Here is a 21,457-nt window from a genome sequence, read left to right as displayed (position 1 = left end):
TCCCTGAGTAATGGTTCTCTGTCCCTAAGTAACTTTTCTCTGTCCCCAATTATCGTTTCTGTGGCCCTAACTCTGTCCCTGTCCCTAGTACAGAGCGGTCTGCCTCTGTTCAATAACTGCAGGCAAATGAAGAATTCCAAAATGGCCGCTATTTATAGCTCGACCATTACACAGTGCTGGCTGGCTGGCTGCTGATAGGCTGATGCGATCACATGTAGTTGAGGCATGCATTATGGGTCAGCGCGCCTTGTCTGCGCGCCTTCCCAGACATCCCCGCTCCGTCGCCGCACATGTCAGCCGCCATTTTCTGAAAAATTTCGATTCGCGCGTCCGAATTAGGCTATTTTTCGGATTCGGCACGAATCGAAATTTTTCCGATATTCGACTCGAATTCCACTTCGGATACTTCGATTCGCTCATCTCTAGTAGTAATGTCTTTTTGTTTAAAATTACCTAACAGGTAGGGTTTTTATAACAGAAGACACCATATTGGTCTCTTCTGATATAAATGACCCCCCTATCTGTCAGTGGGTAATGCAATCTGAGCTGCGCAGCTCAGAAAGCATTTACGGCCCACTCTGTGTGCTGCAGCGAAATGACTCCTGTGCGTATGCGCATGAGTGACGTCACCTCAGCCCGGCCATACAAGCGGCTGATGATTTGGAACCTGGAAGGAAGGCTGGGTTAACATGGAGGAACTGTGGCCATAAAGAGCTGTGACACTGCAGTGCTGGACGGCTCTGTCTGTAGGTAGGTCTCTCATAATGTACTAGAATGCGGTGCGTACTAGTACATTATAACAAAGACCTGAAGGGGGCACTTTTTTAGTCTCTCAATGAGACTTTACATCCACTTTAAAGCCCTCTAAATTAGGAAACCATTTAATGGCGTATATATATATATATATATATATATATATATATATATATATATATATATACTGTATATAATACTAATAGTGAAAACACAACCTGTCAGATTTACCAGAAATAATTTTTGGGTTCTGCACAAATTCCATTTCAAAATGAGTCAATATCAGCCAAAACTTAATTTATATATCTACAAAACAGCCAAAATTTTTATGAAATGGAAAAAGTGGGACTGTTTAAGCTTCCTAAAGCAAGAAACAGAGAAAAGCTTATATTTCCTGTGGCTCTTTGAAAATGTATCCAATGACAATCACTGTACTAGCACTCTCAGGTGTCATGTTTTAACACTTCATCAGAAAATCTCTGATGACCCACAATTTTCTTTCTTCCTTAATTCATAAATTCTTTTATATTCAAGTTGTAAATGTATTAATTTATTAATAACAGTGATTCTGAGCAAACTAATTTGTTTGGCTGTAAACATGATGGTTCAACACTGGTATTCCTAAGAAATCAGTTACATTGATTCTTTATATCTTGTTGGCGGCGAGAATTACAATAGCCAAACATTGGAAACAGTCGGCAATCTCGCTGGACTTAGTCAAACAGAAGCTTAATTGGATTATGATTAATGATAAACTTACTAGTATACTTAATAACAATACTTCTAAATTTTAGAGCACTTGGGATCCATGGATTCGGTATATTTCTACTATTTAACGGACTCTTGGCTGGCCCTTTCTCTTATTTCTTTTCAGGGTTTAATTCTTTATTTTTCTTCTTCAGTGCTTTCCTCATTTTTCATTCTCTCTATTTTTGTCTACTACTTTAATTATATTATTTTTATCACTTTGTTTATGGAGCAATTTGCTCATAATTTTGCATGTGCTACCAGTGTTTTCCTCATTACGCTTTATTGGTCAATTTTGTTGTTGTGTTGCTACACACTGTATTTGAATTTACTGTTTTATTGCTTGATGTTCTACAACCCGTCATGTTGGTGGGTTGCGTTTCCTGTCTTTCTGTATAATGTTTCTAAAAATCCTTAATAAATATATTGAAATATAGAACGGTTCAACAAAACTTTAGTTTCCCTATTATACTATAGCCCTGACTAATTTAATATATGCCATACACATTACTTGATTAAAATTAAAAATGCGACTTAAAGTGATAAACTTACTAGTCCCCACTCACATAGCTTAAGGTACAAAAAAATTTAAAAATTGCATCTTACCTTTTTAGATGCTCTATTCTGGAAAAATCTAACTTTTTTTGGGTGGGGGGGGGGCAGCCTCTGTTTCCTATAATTAACCCTCTTTGTATTATGCTGGTAGGTTGTCATGATCATGTGTAACTAAATTGAACACTCCAGTCCTAAAGCAGGCCATAGATGGTTTGAATCTAGATGAATGTACCCAAGTTGCTCTATCCATCAGTCTGGGTACAACCAGCTGATCTGATTTTAAATGCAATTATTGCTAATGTTTATTGTTCTCTTGGCAGGAAAGGCTCCCCTTGCCTCCTCCCTGTGATGATCGCGGCGTCAAACCCCAGCCCTTCTCACCAAACTCGTGACCGAAGGACTAGCCAATCTAAAACCACGCTGTCACGTGCGTAACAATGCCACGCCCAGCTGCACCCTGCACAAAGATTTTCCAGCTAATGGACCACAACCTGTGTACTTGCAGCCTGGGAGCGATTGTTACTGGGTCATGTTAATTACGCAATTAACCCTTCACACTGCCACCACCTCCTTTTTTGTACAGAGAAAGAGGAAACTCAGCAATATCAGCAATAACACTATGATGTTGAATAATCGTCTGTATACCACTGTCACCGCAGGGAGTATATACAGAGGTTTAAACATACACAGTAGCTCTCTTCAGAGGCAGGGGTTCTTAGTTTGCTTTAGAAACAATTCAACACTTGCAGAAAGTAAGATTTATTACTAAAAGGTCAAAAGGGTGCAATAAAAATATTTACAGAAAAAATGTAGCCAATATATATATTTAAATATACATAGAGCAATAACACAGCAAAGAGATAACAGAAAGGAATTTAGATAGATAAAATACTTGCCAAAAGCCTTGGTTTAAGCAGCTTACAGTTTTCTGAGCCAAAAGGGTGCTTTATCTCCCAAAGTTAGTTCTGATGTTAAAAGGGAGCTTCTTCAACTTCATCTCAACTCAGCTTAGCTTTCTGCTTCAAGCCTAACAGCTTTTCTAGGAACTCAGCAGGGTGTCTCCCTGAAGCAGAGAACCAATCTCCTCATTTGGGCGGGTGTGGCAGGCAGAGACCCAGGCTATGACCAAAAATCCTTCCCGTTGATGTCATGGTTCATAACTTACCCTGGATACATATAACATTCTATCCATGAGTAGATTGATACGCAGAATCTTCTGCGGAACGTCTACATATGAAATGTGACATACCTGTTGTGACGGTTAAGGAGATATCAATTTCTGCTTTCCTGTATATGTCAGATAGGGGGTGTAACCTATCAGGCGACTTGTATTAAAGTGAGCCGTCTGAATATATGCCTGGTTTTTATGTAAGTCTTTCATAATCCAAGATATGTAATCATAGGGGAAAAGGGGATGTTTAAATGTGAGTCCGTTTTACGACTACCTGGAATGTCTTTGAGACTCAGGGGAAGGACTGGTTTATGGCTTTACGATATCCCAGATTGAGAAGTTAACAGACATCTAGGCACCAGCTCGGTTGGAATTTTATAGCCCTGGAGCTCTCCCTCCGTGCCTTGACTTGCCTGTGACCTCTGCCTTATCCAGACCACATGTCATTCAACAGAGAGTGAGGGGGGATGAGGGAAGCTGATTTAGGAGTGAGAGATACAAGATGGAGGGGTTTGGAGCAAAATGGATGACCGCGTCCATCTCTGTATGCCCAATTGCTACACTCCCCACCAGGAGAACACAATGGCTCCCCGGGAGGGGTTCCTTAATCAACACTGACTGTATTGATGGGGGAATGGAGCGATTTAGACACCCTAGACATAGGAAATCATAGATAGTACATAAGTAAGGAGTCATTTTTTACTTAAGCAAGATGTACATCATATGTATAGAACTGTAAGATTAAAGGTGCGATTTTCTTTAAAACCAGGCTAAACATACTGTGATGAGCACTGGGTTAAGCATTTCTTTGCTTTTATTGCAAACTAAATGGGAAATGATAACTTCCCTTACCTATGCCAGAGCAGGGATTTTTATTTTTGAACATAGAACAGTTCTGTGATCACAAAGATCTGCAGGATTTCATGACACATTACGTAACAGTCTCAGAGAAACTGACTTTAAAATCAAATTCTGCTAGCAGGGGCATTGTAATTAAACCTGCAGGGTAGGGGGACTCTTTAGTAATTTTCAACATTAATTATTATGTGAATGAAATTATAATGCAACTTAATAATAAACATGTAAATTTGAAATTGTATGGCGACCCCATGCTAGCATTAAAGAAAATAATTCAAGAATATTTTATACAAAGCTTTTAAAAATAAAAAGGCCACTAAAGATTTGTAAGGGTGTGACATCCCATTACTCATGCTTTGTATGCCTTGCTGCAGGCAGAAGTGGGTTTAATTTTTACTTTTTAGCCAATCTTTTAGACTGCATGCTAGCACCTTTGCTGGGGTAAACTTGTCAGAATCTAAGGGATACCACTAATTTTTCTTGCAAAATATTAGTGCCTTATATTTTTACTGCCGACTTAATTTTCCAAATGCTAATGCTGCCAGGGCAAACTATTAAGCATGCCTATAAACTGACCTATAACACATCCTTTTTACTGTGTGCTTGGCCCCTGTGCCCATCGAAGTTGGTCCATAGACCTGCAAATACAAGTATGCTTGCATCATGCAATAATGACGGTTGACTGTATAGGACCTGGGTGGGCACCGGCAATATAAATATGCTTCAGTTAATTTAATTTTGCTTTTAAAATGAATATTAATGGAGAAGTTGTTGATGCTTATCAATATTCATCAGTCTGTTAAAACTACATATTAGCAGGAAAGGAAACATAATTGAAAATGTGCAGCTGTTTAATGTAAGGGTCACTGAATATTTAGAAATGTCAATGAATATTTTCAACCCAACCTGTTTCTCTTTTTATAATTAGACAGGCCGGCTCTTCACTGATACATGTGTTGCTTCATTAACATCCCTGAACGATATATTTAAAGACAGATAAACTCCAGTAACGATGTGAATATAGTTTCCTACAAACCAGTGGTCTCCAAACTGGGGCCCTTTGCTTGCCTTTATCCTGCCCTTGCAACATTATTCCTCCTACTGACACCAACAATGGGGGCATAATTCTTGCCACTGACACCAACAATGGGGCACTAATACTGCCACTGGTACCAATTATGGGCACTATTCCACCCATTGACACCATGATGGGGCACCATTTCTTTCACTGACTCAAACAATGGGGCACTATTCCTCCCACTGACACCACCAATAGGGGCATAATTCTTACCACTAGCACCAACAATGGGACATTATTCTTCCCACTGATACCAATGATGGCCACTATTCCATCCATTGACACCAGTGATAGGTCACTATTTCTTTCATTGACCCAAATGATGGGGCACTTATTATTTCCACTGACACCACCAATAGGGGCACAATTCCTACCACTGACATCAACAATGGGGCATTATTCTTCCCACTGATATTAATGATGGGCACTATTTGGCCCATTGACACCAACAGTGGTGCATTATTCCTCCCACTGACACCAACAGTGGTGCATTATTCCTCCCACTGACACCACCAATAGGGGCATAATTCCTAACATTGACACCAACAATGAGGCATTATTCTTCCCACTGACACCAATGATGGGGCTATATTCCTCCCACTGGATGTGGCATTGTTTACTCCTACTGATACCAAATATTAAATCTATATATGGGTGGGAAATGTAAATTGACAGCACCTCATCCCTTAGGACATATAGACATAATTGAAAAAATAGGAATGGGATTTTTTTTAGGTGCATATATTACACGCCAACACTAAACATTGATTAAAATAATACATTTTATTTTGAACAATACATTAAAAGATTCTAAAAAATAACTGGTTCAATTTCATAATGTATATCCAGTTTGTGCCGTTTGATGATTTTAATTGAAATCTTCATACACAGGTTCTTCTATATGTTTCACCAACTTGGATTCTTCAGGAAGCAAACTTGGGCATAGGGTACTTATGAAAATACAAATAAGAAAATATCCATCAACAAAAATAAAACTCCCTTACTACCTAATCTGCCATGTTCCCACACACCTCAAAACCAGATCGCCAGGTACTAGACCAGAGGGTCCACAGGGGCAAATCCATAGTGTCAAAGGGCAAGCAGCAGAAGGGATGTAGTGACCAGAGTGTGATCCTAGTGGTACACACTCACTGGCCATTTTATTAGGTACACCTTGCTAATACCAGGTTGGACATCCTTTTGCTTTCAGAACTGCCTTAAGTCTTCATGGCAGAGATTCAACTAGGTATTGGAAACATTCCTCAGAGATTTTGTTCCACATTGACATGAGTTACCGTTGCCTTTCTACCATCTCAAACCAGTCTGCCCATTCACCTGACATCAACAAGGCATGTTCACCCACATAACTGCCACTCGCTGGATTTTTTCCTTTTTCAAACCATTCTCTGTAAACCGTAGAGATGGTTTTGCGTAAAAATCCCAGTAGATCAGCAGTTTTTTAAATACTCAGACCAGCCCATCTGGCACCAACAAACATGCCATGTTCAGAGTCACTTAAATCCCCTTTCTTCCCCATTCTGATGCTCAGTTTCAACTTCAGCAAGTCACCCTCACCACATCTAGATGCCTAAATTAATTGAGTTGTTGCCATGTGATTTGCTGATTAGCAATTTAGGTTACCAAGCAAATAAATTTTTTTCTTTTTTTTATATGGTTGAACTAGATGGACTTTTGTCTTTTTTCACCCAGACTAATGCAGGCCATAGACGGGTCGAAAACCGGCCATTTATAAAAAAAAAAACGAAAAATCGGTAGTTCAATAGGCCAACGTTCTCACCAATGGTAAAAAAAATCGGCCGATTTTCGTCCTGTCTATGGCCGGCATTTAATTACTTCTGTCCCTTGTAGAGAGCTCCGCTATTATATTTGACATGAAAAAGTATTGCGGTTGCAACAATGTATCCATTTGTATCCATTTTGGATACAGACGGTTTTATTCGGATACAAATAGATACATTGTTGCAACCGCAATACTTTTTCATGTCAAATATAATAGCAGACTGAAATTCTTCTTCTTTTTCTTCTTCTTCTTTTCCTTCTTCTTTTTCTTCTTCTTGCAGGTCACTGCTCATGTGCAGATTTTTTATTGGTAAAACGATCGGCCAATTTGCCCATCATTGCAGGGAAAATCGGCCGACCAGCAAAATCGGACGATTTTTTTCCAACTTGGAAAAAACCCCCGAAAAATGGCCAACCAATTAACTCACTAACGGTGCGAAAATCGGCCGATTTTTTGACCCGTCTATGGCCTGCATAACTATGTAACTATGGAACAGGTGTACCTAATAAAGTGGCTTGCTACTTGCTTAGCTCTGGTGTGTTCAATTGCAGAACTTCTCTATCCCTTCACAATCTTGAACTCTCAGGTGTCAGTCTGGCTCAGCAGATTGCTTAGGCCACACATACCTGAACATAAACCCTGCATATTATCAGGCATCAAGCAGCTCTTGCAACACATTGGAGGAAAGCATGACTAGAGATAACTCTCTTTGCGGGCAACACATCACTCAATCAATTTTACACCTGTTCAGGTAAACGTTTCCTGCTGAAACAGGCAATATCTGCAACTTTGTATAGTGACAGACCAGCCACCTGTCAGGCTATGTATGCCTTTCATTTTAAATGGGAAGTGAAAAGTTCCAAGTCATGGATCAGTTGCAAGACACAACAGAAGAGGTAACCTGCATATACAGTACATTATAAAGTATCAGTAACTTCACTTCTCTCTTATGTGACACAGTTTTCATTTCCCTTACTAATATAATAGGAGGCTTTATAATGGTTTTTAGATAATCATCATATATGAACCCTTTTATACTGTACTGTATACTGTGCAGATAAGTCATTATGAACTTCCTGGAGGAGATGCACCATTATCTGATGTATGGGCTTCTTTTGTACTTAGATTTCAAAGAGACCTCATCTGGCAAAATGTCATTTGGTATTTAGTTTATGTTGACCCCATTATTTATGTACTGAAAATGAATATATAGTTTTCGATGAGCAATGGTTATAGCCTAAAGGAATATCTTGCTTTCTCAAAACAAAAATCAGACCCATCATTATATGCAGTAAAATCTGACATTCAGTGTGCTGCAACCAGCTGTGAAAGGACTGCAGTGGTAATAGTAGTTTCTGAGAATAGACAAGGATTACCTTTAGGAGTCTGAACCTTCCCACTAGGAAGGGGCTTATTTCTTGAAACTGACCAACAAATCAGTGGGAAGTCTTGATCTACAGTGTCATTAACTTTTTTTTCAGTCCCTCCATCTTATCCACACATAGATGGGAACATAAAAAATACTGAATCCTTGCTATTTATTTATGGTATATCTGTCATCTGCTGGTATATCCTGAAGGGTTTCCAAAATTAAAATACCTAATAAGTATGATATTTGGCAATGGAAAGCTGCTTTAAATCATCAGCAATCAAAATTGAATTTCCAGATTTAAAGCATATCGGTGGTCAAAATGTAAAATTATATATTGATGTCCATATTGTATTTCAGTTCTTTGCAGCCTACTCCTATTAATCCTATTAATCTGAAAGCTCCATACATTTACTTCCTTGAATTCTGTGACATGTATTCATTATGCCCTGTGTGTAGGCACTGCTGTGTCACACATTTCAAAGAGCCTGCCTTCTGAACTACAGAGTTGCTGAGAGGAGGAGTTTCAAGAGGTGGAGTCAGTACAGGAATCACTGCTTGCAGGCAGCAAGGTACCATGGGATATGCAGTCCTGAAAGTAAAAAAGCAGAGAAGAAGCTGTAAAGCATTCAGGGAAGTTGTGGAAAGAGATGTCCGTCAGACAGGGAGCACAACATGAAAGGCAATTTTTCAAGTAAGCTTCTAGTGGGTTGTCAAACAAATTACTATTGTTTGTATTTCTGTCACAAGATTAACACCAAAAATAATCACGTTGGGGCTAAAACTTAATATAATATCTAATCACCAGCAGCTAGCACAATATTGCAGGATTCAATACAATATAAAGAAAAGTGCAGCGCTAATAATAGCAGTATTTACCACTATAAAATTTCGAACATAATGAAGTGAAATGCAAACAGATAAATTGGAAAGTCCCTTCGATAGAAAGATGGTGTAATTCAGCTGGAAGAGTGTTTATCAGATAGTATTTTTTAAACTTTCTTTTAATCTCATTTTCACAAAACATACACAGTTCACATTAACTTTTGACTCCAGTTTTCTTAGTTGTAAAATATTTCATAGCCCACAATATATACATTATCAGCAAACAAAGGCTCCATTCGCCCTCTTGAAACCTAATCCTTTCAAATGGCTTAATCTAAATTATATACAACAAATAATTATTAAATGATTATATAGATAGATTAGTGTGACTCAGGCTGTGGTTCATTAACTGCTTGCCTGCAGCCCTATAGCAGAAGTACTGCTACAAGGTGGCAGGGCTGTGTAAAATCACGTATATATGTGATTTGCATTTTCAGGTAGGGGACGTGTGCCCGCTGCCCTACCCATGCTATTGACGTCAATCATCGGGTCCCGGCCAGCGATTCCCTGCCAGCACTCGGAGATCATTGGGTAAAGCTGACAGGGGAGAGACCTGTGTTGTCACAACCTAGGTCTCTCTCCTGTCAGCAAGGACATGCTGCTTTGTATATCTCTGCACAGCAGAGAAATACAAAGCAGCATTTCTCCCTAGTAAAACACACACAGCACATAATGTAAAACACACACAGCACACAGTTAACCCTTTGATCACCCCAGTTGTTAACCCCTTCCTGCCCAGTGCCATTAGTACAGTGTCTGTTTTTTTTTAGCACTTATCACTGTATTAGTGTCACTGTGGATGCCAGTGGCAGTTCCCACCCTGTGTCAGAATGCCCACGCACTCCCGAAATCCTGCTATAAGTCGCTGATCACCGCCATTACTAGTTAAAAAAAAAATTTAATTCCAGTATATATCCCGCCATTTGTAGATGCTTTAACTTTCACGTAAACCAATTACTTTACACATATTGGGATTTTTTTTTAGAAAAGACATGTAGAATATATTTTTGCCTAAATTTATGCTGAAATTAAATTTTTTTATTTTTTTAATTGGATATGTTTTATAGCAAAAAGTCAAAAATATTGTTTTTTTTCCAAAATTGTCTGTCTTTTTTCGTTCATAGTGCAAAAAATAAAAAACACAAAGGTGATAAAATACCACCAAAAGAAAGCTCTATTTGTGGGGAAAAAAGTACATAAATTTAATTTGTGTACAGTGTTGCATGACACAATTGTCAGTTAAAGTAACACAGCGCTGTATCGCAAAAAATGGCCTGGTCAGGAAGGGGGGTAAATCCTCTGAAGGGCAAGTGGTTAAAATATCAATATTTACTTATACAGATTAAAAAATATACCAGATGCATAAAAACACAATTTGTATGATAGATTTCAAACAAAAAAATGGAGGATTTTCAATATCACTTGTTGAGACTTGTAACAAAGTACACCACCAGCCCAGTGGTATCCCTCATGGCTGACTTTCATCTCACAACCATATTTCCACACCACAACCGTATTGTTGGTTTAATCAGACAGGGAAATCCAACGCATTTCGAAAATGTTATACAAATTAACTTCTTCAGGGATAGGATACCATTCCGAAACAGTGATTTACAATCTAGATGACAGAAATTTAATTTTTTTTACAACATCAATAACTTACATATTGGGTAAAGTACACAACCACAATTTATCATAGATACTTCAAAAGAAGATGTTTCATCATACAGGAGAGATGTAACTCCCCATGAGTGAAATTTTCAAACCAGGGTCCATGTGTTGTGAACCACCAGCACACTAATTGTATAGGTGTGTGCAGGACTTTAAGTAATAACCTGGCTAGGGTTCTGGGCTCCATGCCTGCAGATAGTAGGTCTTTGCCCTGGAGTCAGGAGGGCTCCATCTAGGAGAGAGGTGGAAGCCAGAGCAACAAAGGGCTGCTAGCAATTGGGACAGTGCTGGTGAGAAAAGAGTCTACAGGAGACAGACAATAGCCTGAAGTGGAAGGCCAGAGCAGTAGTGGTGTATATATAAGCCAGGAGGCTGAATGTTTATTTCTTTGAAAGAGTGAAGTGCTGAAAACCCACGTGAGGGAAAACTGTTGTTTCTAATTTTCTGGAACCTTGAACTTTCTTTTAATAAAATTGGGCGAGAAAAGCCCTTAAAAAGAAGAAGCAAGTGTCCTTTTTAAAGCTCTATTATTTGAAGGAAGTTCTCACACCTGCTAATTATTTGACTCTTCAGGTGAAATATATCTTTGCACTCCTATTTGTGTCTGTGATGACCCCATACTTAATATTCATTAATTTCCGCTATGTTTAATCCCTCCACTACTAGAGTGCTACAACTACAGCTACTAGTTACCACACCAAAAAAACCCTTATGTGCTTCGCCCTAGCAACCTATCTTTAAGTAATTGTACCGGAGTTAATTCTTGTATGTCCAGCCATTTGACTACAGTCTTGTTAATTTATCTGGACATCCCTTATGTTGATAAACCATATTCTCTTTTTGTAAGACTTTATTTACTGTTTTTACCAATAGAGAATGAGTTGGGGGAGACGTGGAGGTCCGATTCTGAGCTATCAATTTTCTTGCCATAAATAGCAGACGAAGGATCATCAAACAAGTCTGAGGGGTTTATACTTCTCTATTCAGCCACCTCAATACACATATCTTGGGTTCCATTGAAATGTTAACTCTAAACACATTATTAATAACATCCAGTACACAAGTCCAGTATCTAACCAGTTTAGGACAACTCTACATCATATGCAGCAGCATCCCAACATCACATCACATGATGGACATAGAAGGGTTTCCCTCTTATGCCACTTAAAAAGTTTCTGGGGGGTATAATATGTAAGACGCATCTCAGAGAATTTGATTTTGCCATTTTTTTTAATCAGTGCATTATAAAGCCTTGTTATTTGTCTCCTCTTAAATGTTGCTACTAGATTTTGGTTAAGAATTGTGGGTGTAACATATACCCAGGGCATCTGTCTAGACCAGGTTTTATAGCATGCCTGAGCTGCAAATATTGGAAAAAGCTTTTGGAAGGCAAACCAAACTCTTCCTGAAAGGTTTGAAAATCTTTCAAATGTTGCCCCTGATATAATTGCGTTATATACACAAGGCCTCTTTTTGACCATTGATTAAATCTCTGCAATTTTAAAAGCTTCAAACATGTTTCAAAAAATGTGGGTATAATCAGTATACCCCTTATGCTGACAATGATCTTTAATCCTGTTCTAGACCTTATTGATCATAGCTAAAGTGGAGAACTGCCTGGCTAATATGAATTCGCCCGCCTCTAAACAATCTACCAATTTTTTTCCTATAAAAAACGTAGACAGTGTTTTCCTAATTGGATCAATCAACACATCTTCCTCCCAACCTGTTAAATGTTGGAGCTGCCAACTGGAATTGGACAAGGTGATGATCTTGAAGTCATCCTGCTAGAGCACCCAGGAGTGTGTTTAAATTTATTCAGCCGGAAAAGGACTTTCAGGTGGAAGTGTTTAACAGTCGGCTTATCATTTCCACACCCTACTGAAGATTTATCTTGCCCATTTGGTTGGATCGATTTGAAAACATATGAAAGTCAGATTTCTGAGAGAAGTTGGTTGAGAGTTCATCACTGTAGTTCATTTTGGTTTCATACAGCACTGTTTGACCGTTCCTTTTTTAGGGTGGTCAATATGCTTTGGTAAGAGGCAATGTGAAGTGTTTTATCATCTTTTGAGCACCAGCATCCATTGACCAGACTATTAAGGCTTAATAGGTGGACTTTGTTAAACTCTTCAGGCTGACTTACACCGTCTGTCTGTTGAAGGGACTTTCCAACTTATCAATTAATTTATTCACTTAATTATGTTTGAAATGTTATATCGATTTATCTGCCATTATTACTTTTCTTTATCTATTTCTATCACAACACTGATGTTATAAAATGTAGGTGTGTGCTGTGACTATAGAATGGTTTTGTATAAGTCGTATTCCTTTATTCATTATGGTCAGAAATAAAAAAAAAAATTAAAGGGAGTAATATATACTGTATGATTTTTTTATTAAATAAAACAATATGCTTTGATTTTTTTAAAAACATAACTGAAACTGATCCCAAGCCGCTATCATTTATATTTAGGAATTGACCTCATTGGTGCTGCTCAGTGCCTGTTAGGGATGAGCTTCAGGTCAAGCCTGGGTTGGTTCGCCATTAGCCATCACAACAGCCAATTCCCAATAATGCACTTCCTAAGCTCCTGAATGTCAGAAGGATTAGAATGGTTAATAGTGAGGGCTTTGGTATGTGCCAGTCCTTTATCATTAAAAGTGATAGTTCCCAGAAGCCATACTGACAATGTGCTTAGCTGTAATAGGGAAAAGTGTAGTACTTCTGATAATGTGCATAGATACAGATTAATACAGTGCTTATAGGCACTGGTATTGGAAGGAAATGCTGTATTTCTTGGGGAATTTTATAACAGTGTCACCAGCTGTTAAAGCTTATATGACATTTCAGTGGTTGGGTTTTTATCTGCTTTAACAAACTCTGCTTGAGTTCTTTTAATTGCAGTGCTGGAGTATATTTTCTTGTCTACATTGCCTGTATGCACAGAACTGTACACCCTTTCAATTCTTTTAAGGACCAATATGTCCTCAACAACTGATTGATAGTTAGCTATTCAATTGTCAACACCTTAGCTACATTTTTCTAATGGGGGGGGTCTCTTCTCTTATTATTTTTTTTAGATTATATTTTTAGGTTTCTGGGTGATAAAATTGCATCAGATAGCTGTTGGTGACAGTCCATTCAATAACATTTGCTATCCAACATTTGAAAGAAAAAACAGATTAATGCAATAACAGTGTGCACCTAAACCACCACATATTACATCATTCACGTTCACTAGATACCCTCATCCCAACAGACAGGCTGAACTGGAGTACATCTAATTTTTATTCTGTTATCCATGATTAAAGCTATCCTGCTGCTGGCCAGTTTTGCTCTAAATCAATTGTTTCTTTGCAATTTTAATTTTTAAATTCTTTGTCATTACTAATAGGTAAATGAAAATGGAATGACTTAAAGGCTAAGTTCACCTTTTATAATAAATGCACACAACGTCTTCCTGCTGACGAAATGCGTTGGGTGGAGCTTTGGCGTGTGATGTCACCACGTTCTGGAGGGACGGTGGCCATATTTTTGGTTTGAAACAATTCCTATTCAGTGCTGGTTATTTTAAATTCTTGATGTATGTGGATCTTTTAATAAATCTGCCAAAACTATATTGAATTACTGCATTATGAGTTGCCTTTGTTCTTTATTCCTTATCTGAATATTGGATGGGAGTTTTTTCAAGTTTTGGAGATCTTTAAAGAGGAGGAACCATCCTTTATCTGGGAGAGTATTTATACTGAAGACTACCTGCCATATAGATTCCTTATCACATTGTGCTTATTGACCAGTGTTATATGGTCTAAATGTCCGGTAAAGGGCTCATTTTTTTGGGTGTATGGTGACGGCCTATGACATCAGAATCTTCTCCTGCAACTTGTTATGTTCACTTGAGGACTTATATGGATTTTTACTTCTGACATTTCTATGCAATATAATTAGCGCTGCATTTCTTTTGTTTACTTTTTCTAATACCGCCTTTTGTGTGCAAGCTGTTTTTCTGTTTTACTTTTTTTTTGTATTTGAAGTGTGGTTATATCCAAACGCAAGTTTTTGTGTTTTATAATGCATTGCACCTGCGAACAACAGATGGCGGGTGAAATGCTAGGCTCTTGCAGACCCTCAGTCTGTTACTGAATTGTAGGAGGAATCAATGAACTATGAGAGTGCTCACCAGCGCATTGAGAACTACAAGCGGTCAATGGTAGTTGTAATTCATTAATTCACAGAACTCTGTAAATGAATGACTCAGCTGTGTGGGTGGACCCCCGCACACCCAAGCTGTTTTTACATTCTGACAGCGGGTGTGGGGAGAAGAACCCCTGACCATTGTCACAGGAAGCAAGGGATCCGGTGGAGAGGAGGCAGGAGATGTAATGTTACATGTTCCACCCTAAATACGAGTGGAACATGTAACATGCAACATGTTCCAAAGGTGAACTTATCCTTTAACAAAACAATATGGAAAATTCTAAAACTGTTTTTAAACCATTTACAAAACAGTAAGTTATTCAGTAGCTACCTAAACATATTAGGCCTAATGCAGTGAACTGTATATACAGATAAAATATATTTTTTCTTCCTTTTCCACAAAAAAAAGTTAATTCTGCCAAAAGCATTGAATTATTCAACCAAAGTTAGCATGTACATTTTCATCTCTTCATCATCTTCAACTCTTTTCAGGCAAAAAAGTAATGTCTGCTTTGGCAATCCAAAAATATTCATGAATATCCACTTGTGGAAACAAATTACATGTTCAAAAGACTCATTATGCCTCACAAATATATGTTAGAGTGTTTTCTTTTCAAAATGTGGTAATTGTTTGGGTGTTTCAACTTTCCTGTTGCTCCACGGCCTTCAAAAACATGATAGGTTATCAAGAAATTAGATGTGTAATTTTGTCCCCTAGAAGGCCTTGGATGTTGGGGCTCTCTATGTGGCCAGGCTGTGGAAAAGTCTCACACACGTGGTATCCCCATACTTAGGAGAAGTAGCAGAATGTATTTTGGGGTGTAATTTTTGGTATGTCTGTATTGTGTAAAAAAATAAGTTTTCATTTTCTTTCCATATTTTCTGAAAACTTGTGGAAAAAAATGTTCAAAAGACTCATTATGCCTCATAGAAAAGAAAATACTTTGGGGTGTTTTCTTCTCAAAATGGGGTCGTTTTGTGGGTAATTCCATTGTACTGGTGCTCCAGGGCCTTCAAAAGTGTAACAGGTAGTCAGGAAATGTGTAAATTATACTCCTAGGACACCTGACAGTGCTCCTTGCATGTTGGGCCTCTCTATGAAGCTAGGCTGTGAAAAAGTCTCACACATGTGGTATTCCCATACTCAGGAGGAGTATGTGTTTTTGGGGTGTAGTTCAAGTATGCATATGCCAAGGGAGATAAATAACCTGTTACTATGACAATTTTATGGAAAAAAAAATCTTCATATTCAATAGAATTGTGGGAAAAAAATTACAACTTAAATAAACTCACTATGCCTCTTACTAAATACCTTGGACTATCTACTTTCCAAAAATGGGATCATTTGGGGGGTATTTGTACTGTCCTGGCTTGTTAGTGTCTTAAGAAATGAGATTGGCCCTGAGTACATCAGGTGTGATCAATTTTCAATGATTGGTACCATAGCTTGCAGACTCTATAACTTTCACACATACCAAATAATATAGACAGATTTATGTTATTTTTACCAAAGAAATGTAGCAGTATAAATTTTGGCCAAAATTTATGAAGAAAAGTTCCTTATTTGTAAAATTTTACAACAGAAAGGAAGAAAAATGCATTTTATTTCATATTTTTTTGGTCTTTTTTTCATTTATAGCACAAAAAATTAAAAAAAAAAACAGTGCTGATTAAATACCACCAAAATAAAGCTCTATTTGTGTGAAAAAAGGACAAAAGTTTCATATGGGTACAGTTTTGCATGACTGTCAGTCAAAGTATGACAGTACTGAAAGCTGGTCTGGGCAGTAAAGGGTATAAGTGCCCAGTAGGAAAGTGGTTAAAGGGACCCCATGCAAAAAGAAAAAAAAAAAGGACTAATGCTTCCCCAAATTTTCTACCAGGCCCTTCAGCTTATGAATTTTAAAGAGGAAACCCATGCAAAATCAAGGAAAAAATGTGAATTCCCCCTCAGAAATCCATACCAAGCACTTATCTGAACGTGCTGCCTGCCAGGAAAGGGGGTGGATGAGCATGAGCTGTACTTCTGACCATTGTTGAGGGATCCTCCCAGAAAATCTCTTTGACCCGATCTTGATGAGGACAAGGGCCTCTTCCCCATAACCCTGACCCAGTGGTTCTGCAGGCAGGGTATTATTGAAATAGGAATTGGGGGCTTGGTGCAATATAGTACCTTCTACTCATTCACAAACAAAAAGTAACATGTAAATAAACACACAAAGAATTTTACAAGTCTTTTAATTAAAAAAAGTCCTGCAATGTATATCCATCATCAATCACATTTCCCAGCAATGTAGATCCATGTCAATCAAAGTGCCAATCCACCGAAAGAAAAAAAGTGGTGACCGTCTACACACGTCATCTTCTTGTCACTTCCTCTGGCCGAACCACATTGCCCTGTCCTCACCGCTAAAATTAAAACAAAGGGGCAGGATTTTCTGAGTGACGTCATTGTCTATTTATGGACATGACCATATTTGGTCAATGACATCACAGGAATTTCCTGTGATGACAAATAGCATGTGCTCAGATTGGTCTAGAGTGGTGAGTGGGGTACTATAAGGCTATATCCTGGGACCAATTCTGTTTAATTTATTCATAAGTGGTATAGAGGCTGGAATAAATAGCTCAATCTCACTGTTTGCTGATGATACAAAACTACATAGGGCAATAACTTCACAGCAGGATATAGAACATTTGCAAGAAACCCTGAATAAAATAATGGAATGGAGAAAGATGTGGGGATCCTATTAGAAGATATACTGAGCAATAGCTTGCAATGCAAAGCAGCAGCAAGCAAGGCTAGTAGAATATTAGCATACATTAAAAAGGGAATTTACTCCAGAGGTAAAACAATAATCTTACCACTTTGTACAATTCTGGTTCGGCCACATCTGGAGTATTCCGTCCAGTTCTGCTCACCAATCCTTAGGAAGGATATGCTGGAACTTGAGAGAATCCAGAGAAGAGAAACAAAGTTAATAATAGGGCTGGAGATCCTCATTTACAAGGAAATACAAGAACTAAACTTATTCTCACTGGAGAAGAGACGCTTGAGAGAGATATGATAGCGATATACAAATACCTAAATGGTGATCCCAGTGTAGGAAGTAAACTATTCAGTCTCAAGGAGTATAAAAAGACATGGAGCAACTCAATGAAAGTGTAGGCGTGTTTTAAGCTGCATAGGGGTTTTTCACTTTTCGGGTGACAAGAATGTGAAACTCCCTTCCACAATCAGTGGTGTCAGCAAAAAGTATTTATAGTTTTGAAAGACTCTTGGACATGCATCTTAGTAAACACAATATAAATGAATATGGGAAACTATTCACACACCTTCACAGATTGAACTGGATGGACTAGTGTCTTTATTCAACCTTACCAACTATGGTACTATCCATACCAGACCTGAAGGACCTGGTAAAAATTATTGGGGAAACCCTACACATTTTTTGCAGGGGAGGGGGGCTCATTAACATTATATCTGATCTCATCTAGGATAAGGGCCTTGTATAGATATTTAGGGAATCCCCAGCCAATCTGTTTACAAACAGAATGACGTATTTTCAATTTCCACTAATTTAAACACACTTTTTTCAATGCAAATGTAAGTTTTGCTGTAGTAATTTTCTTTACATCACACAGATTTGCAACTTCACGGGCAGGTTTGGGGTGTCCCACAGGTATTTTTGTATTGGAATTTTGCATTTTTAATGTTTCACTTTAAGCATTACTAAAATTGCTGCTCCCCCACCAAGTCATATGTTATTTTTTTTTTGCTTTGGTACATGTGCCGTAGGATGATGCCTAGCCCCCCCATGCTATTTGTTCGGCAACCTCTTGTCTATTAGTCTAGAACCTAGACATTACTGTTTAACATTTGGCTCCCATTGGCTTCAAAGCAGTTGGAATTTGGCTGATCTTTAGAAATGTTTACCAAGCCTGCCCTGAACCAAACTCAGGTATTTTCAGCTCATCACTATTTAGTACTAGTGATGAGCTGAACATACGCCCTTTTAATGGCTTGCACCCTCTCCAAAAAGAAGATAGCACAGAGGTCCACTATCCATTTTTTCCATGACGATTTGTGTTGGTCTGAATGTACCTAGGTTTGGCCTGTGGGACTTACACCAAACTGCTCCTAAGTTCCAATGTTACTTCAAACCCAATTAAAGTCTATAAAAGACAAATATTTAAAATCATATATGGCTATTTCCAAGAGGCAAGGGGCTTTCAAACAAGGGGCACTGGTAGCTAGGCACTACCCTGGAGAATGTGCACAAAAACGTTTTTTACAAAATTCTGTTCAACGGTAAGCAGTTATTTTAATAATGCCTAAAATGAAACATTAAGTGCAAACGTCCTTTGAATAACATGCTTGAGGGATGCCCTAAACCTGCCTGTGAAGTAGCACATGTGTAGGATGTACTACAGAAACAAAATTACATTTATCAACATACTAAGTCATTAGGGTGAATGAAGTCACTCATTTTCCCTAGAGTGCTGTCAATCCAGATTTATGCAAGAAACCAGAGTGTTATATTAAGAGACTTTAAAATACAGCACTCCAGAAACAAAATGAAACACTTAAATGACAAAAAGTGCATACTTTATTTGTAAAAAGAACCCCAAATATATATTTCTTTAATCAAAACATAGATTAAAATTATTTGGTGCATACAAGCATAGACATACCATGTTCTGTATAGACCACTAACATTAATAATTTTCATAGCTTAAAACTTACATTACTGTAGCGCTACCTTCGGGAGGGCTGCTGTGTAGTTGGTATCTCTACGCCTCTCTCCGCACAGCCAGGCAACAGGTATTCCTCACACAGACTTGCATCCAAAGACAATGACCAGTCCATGGGCTTGGTTTTGTTGTTTTATCAGTGGAAATCAACTTGGATAGGAAAATAGGGATTATGGGATGCCCAGTTTGGCTTGAATCAATGGAAGAGGGACACTTCCTTCCTATGTAGAAAGGCAAATCCTGGACTGTTCTTTTCCTGAAAGCCATCAGTCATTATGGATCAGTAGCAGCTGCCCTTTATGGGTGAGGGACTAGCAGCCCCTCAAAAATCAGCTTTACTTCTTGTAGCTACATGCACAGATGTCTTCTCTCCCCCTGTAGAGCTGTTCCCAGCTCTACAACCTGCAAACACTTACAGCCCTCCTGGCTTCTCAGACGATCTCCTGGGACAAGGATAAAGGATTGTACTCACATTGTCCTCTTTGCTCCCTGCTGCTCCAGGTCTTGATTCCATTCATGCCTAACTGTTGGATGTATCCTCCTGAGCCAGTCTGAGCCCAGCCTGGGGGCCTGCCCCCCTAGACCTAGGGGAGCCTTCCCAGACTTTGGCAGTCTCCTCAGCACTCCATCTTCCACCTGACTCCTCTGTCAGCTTGACACTCTCATATTTATGGGCCAGTCCACCATTCTACCAGGGCCTCCAAACCTAGGATTGGCTGGGCTCCCATGAACATACAGATTAGGTCTCCACCCCTTCCTGCTTACTGACTTCGGGAAAGGTTCTATTGTCCTCCAGAGACACAACCTGTTGAGTCATCCATTGCATGATCTGCAATAACCTGACCTCAATCACAGACTCACACAACTACCATGAATCAAACACAATAATTTTACCTACAATACACTACACTATTCTAGTAGCACAGTAGAGGGTGCTACATTACTATTTCACAGAACAATACATGGTAGATGCATATTGAAGGTAAATACACTTCCTTAGGACTAATGGCGAAATAGGTGGTAAGAGATAGAGATAATCATCACAGATGCCATAGTAGTCAAAAATCTGTTAAAAGAGCACTTTTAAAACAAACAGTGACCTGTAGGCTGGAAAAAAACTAGTATCTGGAATACCATAATGGCAAGCAGGCTAGACAGTGGAGAAATCCAAGATCTAAAAATGATCTTGTCACAAGGTGGAAACAAATGTAAGGTCCCCCGATCCACTGCTTTGCAGGGAGCCTGTATCTCTAATTTCTTGTAATAGGACTTTCTTGAATGAGACTCACCATGTATAACATTTACCCAGCCAACATCAGAATGTAAACAAAGGAGCGGGTTATCTTTCAAGACATCATTGACCAGTGATGGCCTAACAAGGAAACAAAAATTTACAAAAAAATATAATTAAAAAAAAAAATCTATAAATACAAAGTAATGTTTAAAAACCATAACAAAGTAATTGTGGCTGGTGTATGGCTTCTGGGGCAAAGTAATAATGGCCGTGTACCTGGGCATGTGCTGTAGCATAGGCTAAAACCTCACGTAAATGAGGTGTTTGCAAAACCTGGCACAAAGACATTAAAGCATAGGGATGATTTGTGTAAAATTTT

General features: G+C 38.5%; 1 long non-coding RNA gene across 1 annotated transcript; it reads right to left on the bottom strand.

Moving 5' to 3' along the window:
• Positions 1-17,361: 17,361 nt before the first annotated feature.
• Positions 17,362-21,200, bottom strand: LOC149455268 (uncharacterized). Its single transcript, XR_016314082.1, has 3 exons — positions 21,134-21,200; positions 17,955-18,037; positions 17,362-17,498 (listed from the first exon to the last, which is right to left on the bottom strand). It is a non-coding gene; the product is annotated as an uncharacterized LOC149455268 (long non-coding RNA).
• Between the last annotated feature and the right edge of the window lie 257 nt (positions 21,201-21,457).

The sequence above is a fragment of the Staurois parvus genome, unplaced genomic scaffold (genome assembly GCF_062004578.1).
Source record: "Staurois parvus isolate SC_StPar_1 unplaced genomic scaffold, SC_StPar_1.0 ptg000401l, whole genome shotgun sequence".
NCBI classification, from domain to species: domain Eukaryota; kingdom Metazoa; phylum Chordata; class Amphibia; order Anura; family Ranidae; genus Staurois; species Staurois parvus.
The sequence above is the reverse complement of the archived record's forward strand: the minus strand, read 5'-3'. Positions and strand labels throughout refer to the sequence as shown.